This window comes from Mus musculus, chromosome 16, assembly GCF_000001635.26.
Source record: "Mus musculus strain C57BL/6J chromosome 16, GRCm38.p6 C57BL/6J".
Taxonomy (NCBI): Eukaryota; Metazoa; Chordata; class Mammalia; order Rodentia; family Muridae; genus Mus; species Mus musculus.
This window is the reverse complement of record NC_000082.6, coordinates 21,330,701-21,342,457: the sequence shown is the minus strand read 5'-3', so window position 1 is coordinate 21,342,457 and position 11,757 is coordinate 21,330,701. Positions and strand designations below refer to the sequence as shown.

At 45.7% G+C, this 11,757-nt stretch overlaps 1 pseudogene across 1 annotated transcript; it reads left to right on the top strand.

Annotated features, from left to right (window-relative positions):
• Positions 1 to 9,101: 9,101 nt before the first annotated feature.
• Positions 9,102 to 10,558, top strand: Magef1 (melanoma antigen family F, 1; annotated as a pseudogene). Its single transcript, NR_131983.1, has one exon. The product of NR_131983.1 is annotated as a melanoma antigen family F, 1 (transcript).
• Positions 10,559 to 11,757: the final 1,199 nt, after the last annotated feature.

Genomic DNA, 11,757 nt, shown 5'->3' with positions numbered 1-11,757 from the left:
CTTTGCATGTGTTTACTACATGATGCATGCTTTGCATGTGTTCACTACACGATGCATGCTTTGCATGTGTTTACTACACGATGCATGCTTTGCATGTATTCACTACACCACACATGCTTTACATGTGTTTACTACACGATGCATGCTTTGCATGTATTCACTACACCACACATGCTTTACATGTGTTTACTACACGATGCATGCTTTGCATGTATTCACTACACTACACATGCTTTGCATGTGTTCACTACACAATGCATGCTTTGCATGTATTCACTGCACTACACATGCTTTGCATGTGTTTACTACATGATGCATGCTTTGCATGTGTTCACTAAACGATGCATGCTTTGCATGTGTTCACTACACGATGCATGCTTTGCATGTGTTTACTACACGATGCATGCTTTGCATGTATTCACTACACCACACATGCTTTACATGTGTTTACTACACAATGCATGCTTTGCATGTATTCACTACACCACGCATGCTTTGCATGTGTTTACTACACGATGCATCTTTGCCTGTATTCACTACACCACGCATGCTTTGCATGTATTCACTTGGCCACTCTTCTATAACTGCCAAATTTTTCTCCAAATAGATCATTGGTTTCTCACATCTCAGAACTTTATTATATTTTTACCTATGATCTCTTGATTTAGCTGTTATGAAATAAACAGATATATCTGAATGTTTTGAATTTGTTTTTGTTTGTTTTGAGATGGCCTCTCTGTTATGTAGCCCTGGTTGTCCTAGAATGTGCTATATAGACCAGGCTGGCCTGGAACTCACCTGCTTCTGCCTCCTGAGTGCTGGGATTACAAGTGTGCACTACCATGTCAGGCCATAAAATATACTTTAAATAATAGTTCCCCTTACTAACATTTCATTCCTTTAAAAAAATTAATTAATTTAGGGGGCTGGAGAATTAATTGGTTAAGAGCACTTCCTGCTCTTCCAGAGTTCAGTTTTAGCACCTGGTGGGGATTGGTTTTAATGCTTTGACTTTGTCAGGAATCTGTGTGTCCAAATGCTGAAGGCCCTTGTCTCCAACTGGTTTTTGATCGATCAATAAAGAGCCAACAGCCAACAGCTGGGTGGAGAGAGAGGCGCAGAACTTTTATATTGTGAGGGCTAGGAACTGGGAGAAAGGAAGACAGAGTATGGATCCCCTTGCCTGGGGTGAGAAGGGTGGGATGTAGGAGCTGCAGGAGAGAAAGCCTGGCCACTTCCGCTATTGGGCCTAGAGTAGCAGGGGGGAGGTTTAGGAGTGACCAGTCTTTGAGCTAGTCACAGCATATCATAAATTAACTGACATGTGTCTTTCATTCCAGAATCCAGATTGTTCCTGGGTGTGTGTGTGTGTGACCCTCTGGGAGCCAAAGCAGTGTGGCTTAGTTAAACTTGCAGCTACAAGCCTACCTGGGGCTACTTACCACTGTTTGTAACTCCGGCTCCAAGTGATCTGAAGGCTCCTTTTGGGTACTGAAGTCCCCCTTCCCCACAAACATACAAATAAAGTAAAACTTGAACTTAAAAAAATTAATTTAGCGTGTGTGCATACACCTATGCAGGTCCACTTGCCTTTGCATGTGTGTAGAGGCCAGAGGTCAGCTTCAGGAGTCTTCCTCTATCACGCTCTACCTTATTTATTTATTCATTCATTTACTTATTTATTTATTTTTGGAGATGGGCGCTCCAGGTTGGCCAGCACTGGAGTGTGTGCTACTCTTTGCATGGGGGTGTTGGGGATCTGAACCCAGATCCTTGTGTATTCTCTTTGAATACCCAGAAATTCTCTGCCATGCCTTTGCCTCAAAGCTCTGCAGAAGCTAGCTGGGAGCCACCCACCAAGACCTTAAACACCTTGGGAGTGCAGCCCCGCCTCCCTGCCTCCCCAGCTCCTTACTCAGCCTCATGCTTAGAACACACCTGGTAACTGCTTGTGGCATAAACAAAAGCTTCACGTATGCGATGTGGGCGGGGAGAGGTGGAAGGTGCAGGGAGAAGCCCTCTCCAAATGAGCCATTATGCAGAAAGGGTCATTGTTACAGGAGGCAGAGCTGGAGGCAAGCCCTTCTATCCACGAGGACCAGCGCCCCCAATTACACCAGCTGGCCTCAACTTCTGTGTGAGCCTGATTAAAAAGCACCCTCTCTCCAGTGTCTGGAAACCCCTGCAAGGAAAGTTTGCTGCCCAAAGTTGGCTTTTGACTAGAGTCTTAATAAGAGGCTTCAGCAGGCTGCGTGGAGAGACAATGTCACTTTAGAGGAGCAGCTGGAAGCGGCAGTTAGAAGAATTATTTTAATGAATACATTTCCTTTCAATTGTATGGGAATATCAAGATCCCATTAGAATGGGGAAGCAATTAGAACTAATAAAGATGAATGCGCAGTGCTCAGTGCATGTGGAATAACAAGCAGCCAACAAAGGGACTCCCTGAGCAGGCTCTAATCCAAGTGAGGCCGGAGCCAGCAGAGGGGGAGAGGCTCTGCTCAGCCACTCAAAGCCACCTTGTCCCCGCACATTCTGATCACGGCCTGGCCCACAAATGGTGTGAGTTGTGGCCTCCAAGGTGGGGAGGGGTGGCCCCCACCCCATCCTGGGTCAGCCTCTTGGGGGTTGAGATGGACTGTTGGCAGCCCCTTGGCAACAGCCATTCAAACCGGGCCTCTGGCTCCCAGCCAGCTTCTCGCTTGTCCCTCCAACGAGGCCTCATTGTGTCCAGGTGGCAAACGCCTTCTCGTGAACGTTCCTTAGAGGTTTGGAGAGGGACTGGGACAGTGAGGAGGGAAGAAAGGGTGAATGAGAAGGGGCCTCTGCCCTGCATCCCTCCTCTCCCCTCCTCCACGCCCACAGCCTGTGCCTCCTCTGAGTTTGGGGTTATGTTACAGTCAGTGGTGAGTCACAGGCAGCCAAACACAGAAGTACTGTTGCTTACACAATTGCTCTTCAAACAGCAACAAACAATTTTCATTACCCAAGTCAGATCAAATCATTCGCCTGGCCATCCTGCCTCTTCATAGCCACGCAAACAGGCCCAGAGCCTCATGCTTTGCCCATTCCGCTCTGACAGCACTGGGCTACGGTCTGCATTGGGCTCTGAGGACAGACAAAGCTCTTTCTCTCCTTCATTTGAGCTGGATCTGCTGCATGGCTGTCAAGAAAGGAACAAGAGAGACACAGTCACCTCTGCAGTGAGGCCCTGCTCAGTTGTGGGTCAGCCTGCTATTACCATCTGTGTGAAGCAAGGGCTGCCAGACTCCTGCGCCTGAGTTTAGAAGGTGTCCAACAAGATAAGTCTGGCTCGCTACCAAAGTATTCACTGGCCCCTAATGCAGTGTCTGTACTTGACATTTCTTTGTTTAATTTCTTTTGGCCAGACATTTTTTTGAACCAGGAATGTGTAAACTCACTCCGAAATGTCTGTATGAGAGGCCAGTTGCATGCTCATTACTAGTTTTTTTCTATTCCTTCTCTTAAAAAAAAATCTTCACCATCTCTTTAGGACCTTGAAATAACCCCATGGGATAGACAACCAGGATTCATTGAGCCCCGTGATGAGGAAAACACAGGCCCACACAAGGTCCTACACAAGGTCACAGAGCCACCAGTGGGTAAGAACCTGGCTCAGTACAGACTGACACCTTTCCCACACCTCCACAAAGTACAGACATTCCAGGAGACGTCACCCTGAGGTTCTTGGCTTCCACTGTAACTCCTTATCCCTACCCATCCCTACCCACCCCCACCGCACTGCACTAAGCACCAAGGGCTAGAAAGGGTACCTAGAAGATTTGTATCCACAGTCACCAAAGGGCTTGCTTTGCCACCAGCCCCTTTCCTCCCTTTCCATAGCTCAGATAAAGATTGTCTGAAAGGCTTTCAGGACATGGTAGATACGGTAAGAACTGGGAAAGATTGCCGAGTCTGTCTCCTTCAGTAGACACTGGCAAGGATAAAACCGTGTCTGTGCACCTGCCACGCCCCTGGCCTCCCACACCTGAAGGCCTACTCCTTGAACTTTTGATGTATAATTTTGGAGTGTAATTTACATGCTATGAGGTGCATGGATATATAGTTTGGCAAGTCGTAACTATTGTAGTCCTATACTGGAGAAACAGAGAATGTACATCTACACAAAGTTTCTGCTAATCCTTTCCAGTCAGATACACAGGACCCTGTCACAGGTGTCACCCTGGACAGGTGAGATCCTACTGCTGGTACCTTTTGTGTCTCTCGGTTGGTGTAACGGCTGCCGGGGTCACCCGTATGCTTCCAGTACTTTGTTCTTTTTCAAAAACTATGTATTGAAAAGCGAAATCATGAAATTTTCTGGTTAAGTGGATGGAGCTGGAAAAAATTATACTGAATGAGGTCACCAAGGCCCGGGAAGACAAACCAAACACTGCACATTCTCTCCCATCGGCTGATCCCAGTCTCGAGTCATCTGTTGTGGAGTTTAACTTGGAACACAAGCGGAAGCCAGGAAACTGGAAGGAGACACTGGGGTGCTTTAGGGGAAAGGGGCGATTATAAATAAAACAAAAGTAGACGAGTGGACCAGTGGGGGGCAGGAAGGCTTAGGCAGGGAGGGAATCGAAGGGTAAGGAGGGGGTTACCCAAAGGAAAGGGCCACAGCCAACTAAAAATGATAATTGGAGGGACTGGTAGAACACATGAAATATGAAAAGAGACGGGGAGGGGGGACACTAGAGGTTAAGATTTGGCCTGGGACAGGGCTTGGGGGGAGGGCGAGGACAGGCGCTAACTAAAACTAAGGGTAGATGGAAAAACTTTGTGGAAACCCATTAGTAAGTTAATTTCACATTTCATTTTTAAAAAGGTGTTCAAACGTAAATACCATGAATGGACAGACAATGTCACTCTCAGAATCCATGGGCTGTTAAATAAAAATCGCAGTACATGGGCATGGAATACTCCCTAGGAGTGAATGTCAGGCAGGCCCCAGAGGTCTCAAGCTACTGCCTTCATCTTGGTTAGCTATCATAACTCCATGGTGAGATCCTATTGCTGAAGACACAACGCACTTAGCTGCAGGGCAGAAAACCAATCCTAAACCAACCAGGAATGATTCCCCTTCCTAAGCAACACTGCTGGAAGATGCTGTGCAGGCTGCTGGGGAGAAACGGCAGCCACGGTTCCAGCCAGCACCAGATCCATGCTTTGTTTGTTTAGTTAGTTAGTTAATTAATTAAATCTTGGAGACAGGGTCTCTTTATGTGGCATTGGCTGTCCTAGAACTCACTATGTAGACCAGACTGGCCTCAAACTCGGAGACCCAACTGCCTTTGCCTCTGGGATTAAAGGTATGCATCACCACGCCCAGCCTAACTAACTGTTTTTATTAGACTTGAGGCCTGTTCTGCAGTACTGCAGTTGACCTGCTACTGTAGTTCTGATCAGAAACCCATGGCTAGAGGGACAGTAGGCTGTGGAGTAAAACTTGCTATTATTATTTTGCTAAATTGTCTTGCTGTTAAATTGACTGCTGAATACTTATGTTTACATCCACAGACCTGGGCTGCTCTCAACCATGGTCAGAGAATCTTCTTTTGGCAGTGGACAGCAGTCAATAGAGAGTAGCATTACTGGTTAAAGATCTGGAAATAAATGAGTTCTCAGCCCTAAAGGAGATGTCTGTATCATTGCCTGACTCTGAAGGCTCAGGGTATCACAGAAGAGGAGGTGGAAAGAGGAGCTCTGTGAAGAGCACACATCTGAACATGACTCCTACTTCCTGTACAGGACTTCCTGTACATCTTTCAACCCAACAGCCGCCATCTTCGGGAGTTCATATCGCCACAGCTGGTCTTGTTCACTGTTGACCTCTCATAGAAGAAGTGGTGGGAAGGGGTGGGGGACCCTCACCTCAGTAACTAGCCACTCCTCCAACAAGTCTGTACTGATTGAATGTGGCCTCAGGGGAAGCCTAGAAGCTCATAGGCCGGGAAGAGGTGGAGAGAGCCCCACTCTGGTGCCGTAGGGGGAGCCCTCATCCTAGTGGCATGCACATGCTCCATGCTCCGGTGCAGCATTGCTCTGTCAGTGAGCCTAATAGACTCACGGGATCCCCAGAGCAAACTTTGGTGGAATTGCACCTCGGTTCACTACTGAGATCTTGGGAGAAAGAGGAGAGTGTGTTTACCTCTCTCTACAGGTAAGGAATTTCAACAACACTGGAACACTCAGCAACTGACAGCATTTGTGGTTTGTGTGCCCAAGGCCAAGCCAAGAAAAATTCCAGCATGGATGAAGGAGATACTCAAGAGCCTCCACCCCTCCAAGTTACTACTGACAACTGTTAACTGCTGCAGAAGGGGGAGTCATCCCTCTTTTGGGATATGGGCAGTGATAGGTTGTCCATGTTCTAGTGAATAACCCTATTCCCATGTACACATGGCAACACTAATTGGACTAAATGGTTATATAAAAGAAGAAGGAGGGGAGAGGGAAGAGGAGCGGGAGGGGGAGGAAAGGGGAAGAGGAGGAAGAAGAAATGAAATAGGGAAATTAGTGTTTTGAGGGGGATCCAGAGGGAGACAGAAGGAGTAAATAGGAGGTAGGTATGCACATGTTTCACTGTATATAAATGTGAAATTCCCAAACAATAAATAAAATTTGAAAAGGGATTTTTGTTTCTCAAATGACTTGAGCGATACAGCAAGGACTCACAGTGACACTGTACATTCATTTGGAAAGTGAACAGGAAACTTTGAATTAAGTAGATTTAAACTAGTTGATATTTTAATAAAAATAATAGTTCAGTTAAAATAAGTATTGTTTTTTGAAAAGCCATCTAAATTATTGCTAATTTGTCTCTTAAAGTGCTTTACATTCATCTTATCTCCTGTGTGCTTCTTTCTGCAGCATTCTCCTGACTCTTTCCTTGACCAACCTTGCTGAAACAGGTGTATTATTTTATCTTCATTACTGGCCCTAAGCCCTTACCCGCTTCGAGATGGGGTTTCTCTGTGTTGCCCTGGCTGACCTGGAACTCACTGTGTAGACCAGGCTGGCCTCAAACTCACAGAGATCTGCCTGCCTCTGCCTCTTGAATACTGGAATCAAAGGTGTGCGCCCCCATGCCAGGCTTCAGCAACTGTCCTTCTACAAAGGGCACTGGCAGGGCAGTTCGGGCGGTGATCATGGAGACTGAAAAGCTTCAGAGATCTGGGTTTGCATTTCCAGTCTAGCACATGACAGATGAGTGGTTTGAGGCAGGTAATTTAACCTCTCTGTGACTGTCTTCCCATTTGTAAAATGAGGATAATAATACTTTTGCTAATAGGGATTTGGGAGGACTAAATTATATTGTACATAAAACGTTTGGCACAATGCTAACTAACAATTGCCTCAAGCTAGACTATAATAAACATCCTCCTGCCTCATTTACACACCTCAGTGTTCCTAAGTCATATGATATTAACGACTAAATATTTTTCAAAGATAATTTTCGAAGCAGGGTCACACTAAGTAGCCCAGGCTAGATTTAAATCCTTAATTCTCCTGCCTCATATGTTGGGATTATACATAAGGCACCACGGAGGACTTCATTTCTGAAAAATTTTAGAAGAAATATTTCATATTTAAGTCTAGAAAAGACTGGCTGCTGTCTACTTTAAATGAGTAACTGCTATTTCCTAAGGGGCAGGGGGAGCCTTCCATCATTCATTAGATGTGGACTGTGAGCCCTGAGAGACTTCAAAACTAAAGTCACCCCTCCTTTAGGGTGTTTCCTTAGGGAGACTAAAGAGGACAAACCTGAAAATAATCATAATATAAAGCAAAATATATGTCAATGCATCTATCAATTTAGTAAAGAGTGTGGTCTCTAAACTTGTGGTATGCAAGTTCAAATCTCAGCTGTGCAACGTTTGACAAGTTATTTAACTCTTCTGTGTGTTACCTCACTTTTAAAATGGGGACATTTACCCAGCAGGGCGCTGTATCAGTGATTAATAGCTAAAGTGCTAGATAGTCAGTGTGTGCCAAGCACAACGGTAAGTGTTCACGTGAATTACGTAATCTCCACAATGCTGCTCCTACTGTTATACCCATTTTTATCACTAATGTCACTAAAGGGCAAAAGCTTTTGTTAACTTGTCCACGATTATGTAGTTGGAAAATAGCAAACGCCATAGGAAAAGGCCAACCATTTGTAAAATGTACGTGAGAGTCAAATATAGGAGAAAAATGCCTTTACAATAAAGCCTAGCACATGGATGTTAAATAAACATAATTGCTGTGGTGGTGATTCAGAAATAACAGTAAATATCGAGCACTTGAATGTTAAATAAGCATAGTAGCTGTGATGATTCAGAAATAACAGTATTTAAATTCTGTGCATGACCTCCAAGGGAAGACTTTTGAAAGGTGACCTTTAAGCTTAGCCCTGAAGAGTGAAGACGATTTTAAAAGATGGGGATATTGGTAGGAGAGGGAACTTCAGAGTGGGGAGGAGGGATACGAAGCGCGAGGCAGAAGGGGTTAAAAGGTGGTATGAGAGTAATTCTGATTGGAGGGAAATGTTTCCTTCCCTCCAGCCAGCCACCACCGGCTCGTGCGCGATGCGAGCGTGGTATGTGCTCCCTCAGTGCATCTCTTATCACTGCACAATGTGCTGTCCTCACCTTGCAATTAACCGCTGAATAGCATTTCACACTGACTCCAAGAACCTGTTCCGCACTGTAATAAGCACCCTCTCCACATGCCCCCGAGGCCGCAGACAAAGACTGCAGTCTTTTCTTCATTGTCCAGAAAATTTTTATTTTCCCTAGTCTCCTGTTGGGGCCCTTCTCTTCTAACTCACCATTCCAGCCTTGTCTATGTGCAGGCATAATCACTTACTAAAAGAATATGCCCGGACTCGGTTCTGTGCTATTTCTTGAACAGAGGAGCTTCCCCACCCGGAATGGCTGCTTGCAGCGTTTCCCCCAGGCACACGCACACACTCCCCGCGGCGCCTGCACCTGCAGGAGCCATTGCACGCCGCCAGTCTAGGAGGAAGCGGAAGGGCTGCGAGCGGCACTGCCGCTGCCATCTTGGCCGAGCAAGCCGGAAGTGGCGAGCCCAGACTGCGGCTGCGCGATCGTGGGCGGGTGTGGGACTCGCCGCGACCTCATGATGCTCCCGCCGCCGTCTTCCCGGGCCTGTTCGCGCAGTCTCAGGGGTGGCATGCCGGGCACCGCCTGCCCGAAGGCATGGGGCAGAACCCTGAGAGTGGGACAGTCCTGCCGCCTCCTGCCGAGGGCGAGCCCAGGTCCTGGCGGCTTCCCTAAGCCATCTGATAGGACTGCCGCCTGTTCAGTGCAGTTTCTGCTGGTGAAGGGCAGGAAGAAGGGCCTAATCGCACGCTCCAAGACGGTGAAATATGTTATCGGAGACTTGAAGGGTCTGCACCGGAAGATCAGCTCAAGGGCCGCAGAACATCGCTGTACGTTTTTGCTTCCCAGCTGAAACAGCTCCATCGCAAGCACCACACTTACATCCTGACCAACAGGTTAAAACCTCTTGAGGGGTTGGAGGAGGATCTGGGAAGAGATGGCCCCAGATTAGGACTCTTAGTGATGATCATGGGTCTTATCTACATGAAAGGTAATAGCACAGTTCTGGGAGATGCTGAATTGCTTGTAGGGTGCTTCCATCAAAATATCTTCTTTGGTTACCCAAAAAGGCTAATTATGGAAGGTTCTGTTCAGCAGCGATGCCTTAGTTACAGACAGGTGCCTCACACCAAACCATCGGAATATGAATTCTCTTGTACTTCCCGAAGCAACCTGGAAAATCACCGAGGTGGAAGAAGTGGGGCTCGTGTCCAGGTTTCAGAAGAATGAACTACTTATTGGCCAGAGCCCTAGGAGCCAGAGCCGAGGTGGCCCATGTTATGGCCACCCTCCATGGCTGGTGAGGGTGGGGGGAAAGATGGCCAACGAGGGCCTAGTGGGCTTGGTATCCACTGTCTTTGAGTTGTAAGTAATGTCATTTCTGAGAAAATGGTGAAGCTTTAGTTTTTAGAGCTTATCAATTGTTAGCTTTTGTTACTTTTAATATATTAAATTGCTAATTTATATTTATTGCTATAATTTTCCTATAGAATTTTGTTGTAGTTTTGCTGATTTTTTAAATTAGGTATTTATTTCATTTACATTTCCAATGCTATCCCAAAAGTCCCTCACCCGCTTCTCCACCCACTCACCCACTCCCAAGTTTTGCTGATTTTTGTAAATCAAGTCGTAAAACTTTGTATTTTATTCTGAGATTCTGAATGCATTGTGCAGCATTGTAATTCTGGTCCTTGGTTGGCATGAAAGGACACAGCATATTGATCAGTGTGTGTGTGTGTGTGTGTGTGTGTGTGTGTGTGTGTGTGTAAGCTTATTTGATGCCGAGCCTCTGACATTTTTTGTTTTATTACCAAAAAAAAGTATGTACTTCTATTTACTTTTATTATAGTGATCTAAAAAAAGTTAAAATGTAGTAAATGAGTATTATATCCTGGTACACTTAATAAAGTTGTTGAGCACCTTAAATTTTGTGTTGCACAGTTAAAGTCATTATTTGGGAATAGAATACATCCTATGTTTGGTGGGAATAGTAAATAAACCGGAAATTACGGTACAATGAATGAAATGTCACAAAGGGATATGTGATCTAGCTGAGGTGGTTGAATGAGGCTCGCTTAAGGTTTCCTTTAATCCCCTCAGACTTTGGGGGAGCTCAGGGGAAGGAATAAAAAGAGACGGAGGAGTTGGGAGTGATACTAAAGAACACCGATCATTTTCAGTCACATAATCTTCTTTGGGAACTCTATAGGTGTGTGTTAGAGTGCTCAGTGATTGTGGCCGTGCTCAGTTTGGCTCTCACTACCTTCCTTCTCATGACCCCTATAAGGATCTCTCTTCTATCATCGCCTTCAGAAGCGAAATAGTGCCTGAAATAAATAAATAGAGGAAACACATCTTCCCACCAAGAAGCTCTACTTCAAGATCCATCCCTGGCAGGAAGCCCAGGGCTTGTGTCCCGTGGTTCAATCTGCTGCTTTCCTACTTAGTGGAGATATGTAGACACCCACATATTCTCAGTAGTTCATGGCCTCTGCAGTGCAGACCACCTCCCTTCACTCTGGGAAATTACCAGCAGGGGACCTAGAAGGAGCGGAATGCACTAGAGATGGGCATTAGGAAGCTGTGTCCTTAGGGCGGCCATAATAGAAAGGCTGTTTTCTATTTATCAACGACTTATCTGCTACTTTTATGCTCAAATTGTATTTTTTGAGTATGGTAAGGTTGTCAAGGAACATATTTTAGGACAGGAGCTCAGGGATTCAATGATTCAGATCAAAGAAATCAGAACAAAATCTTTCAATTAATAGGCAGTTTAGTAATGATTAAAAATGGCTCTTGGGTAGTCTGTAATTCATATGAAGATGACCTTATGGGTAGCAAGTTAATTAAAATGGGAATAATACTTTTGCCTTTAAGAGCAATGCCTTCTCTCAGGCAGTGGTCAGAAGTGTGAGCATCAAGGATCGGATTACCTGATTTTGACTCAATCACTCAGTTAAATTATCAAGACAGAGCCCAGGTCTCTTCCACCCACACCAGGGTGTTCCATTCTAGCACCACATCCCCATTCCTGACTGAGTATACTGTGTGTGATTTCAGTTATCACGTCTTCAAGGACAAGTGAGTCTCGACCTTCAGTTGCCTCTCTGTCTTTAAAGGAAGG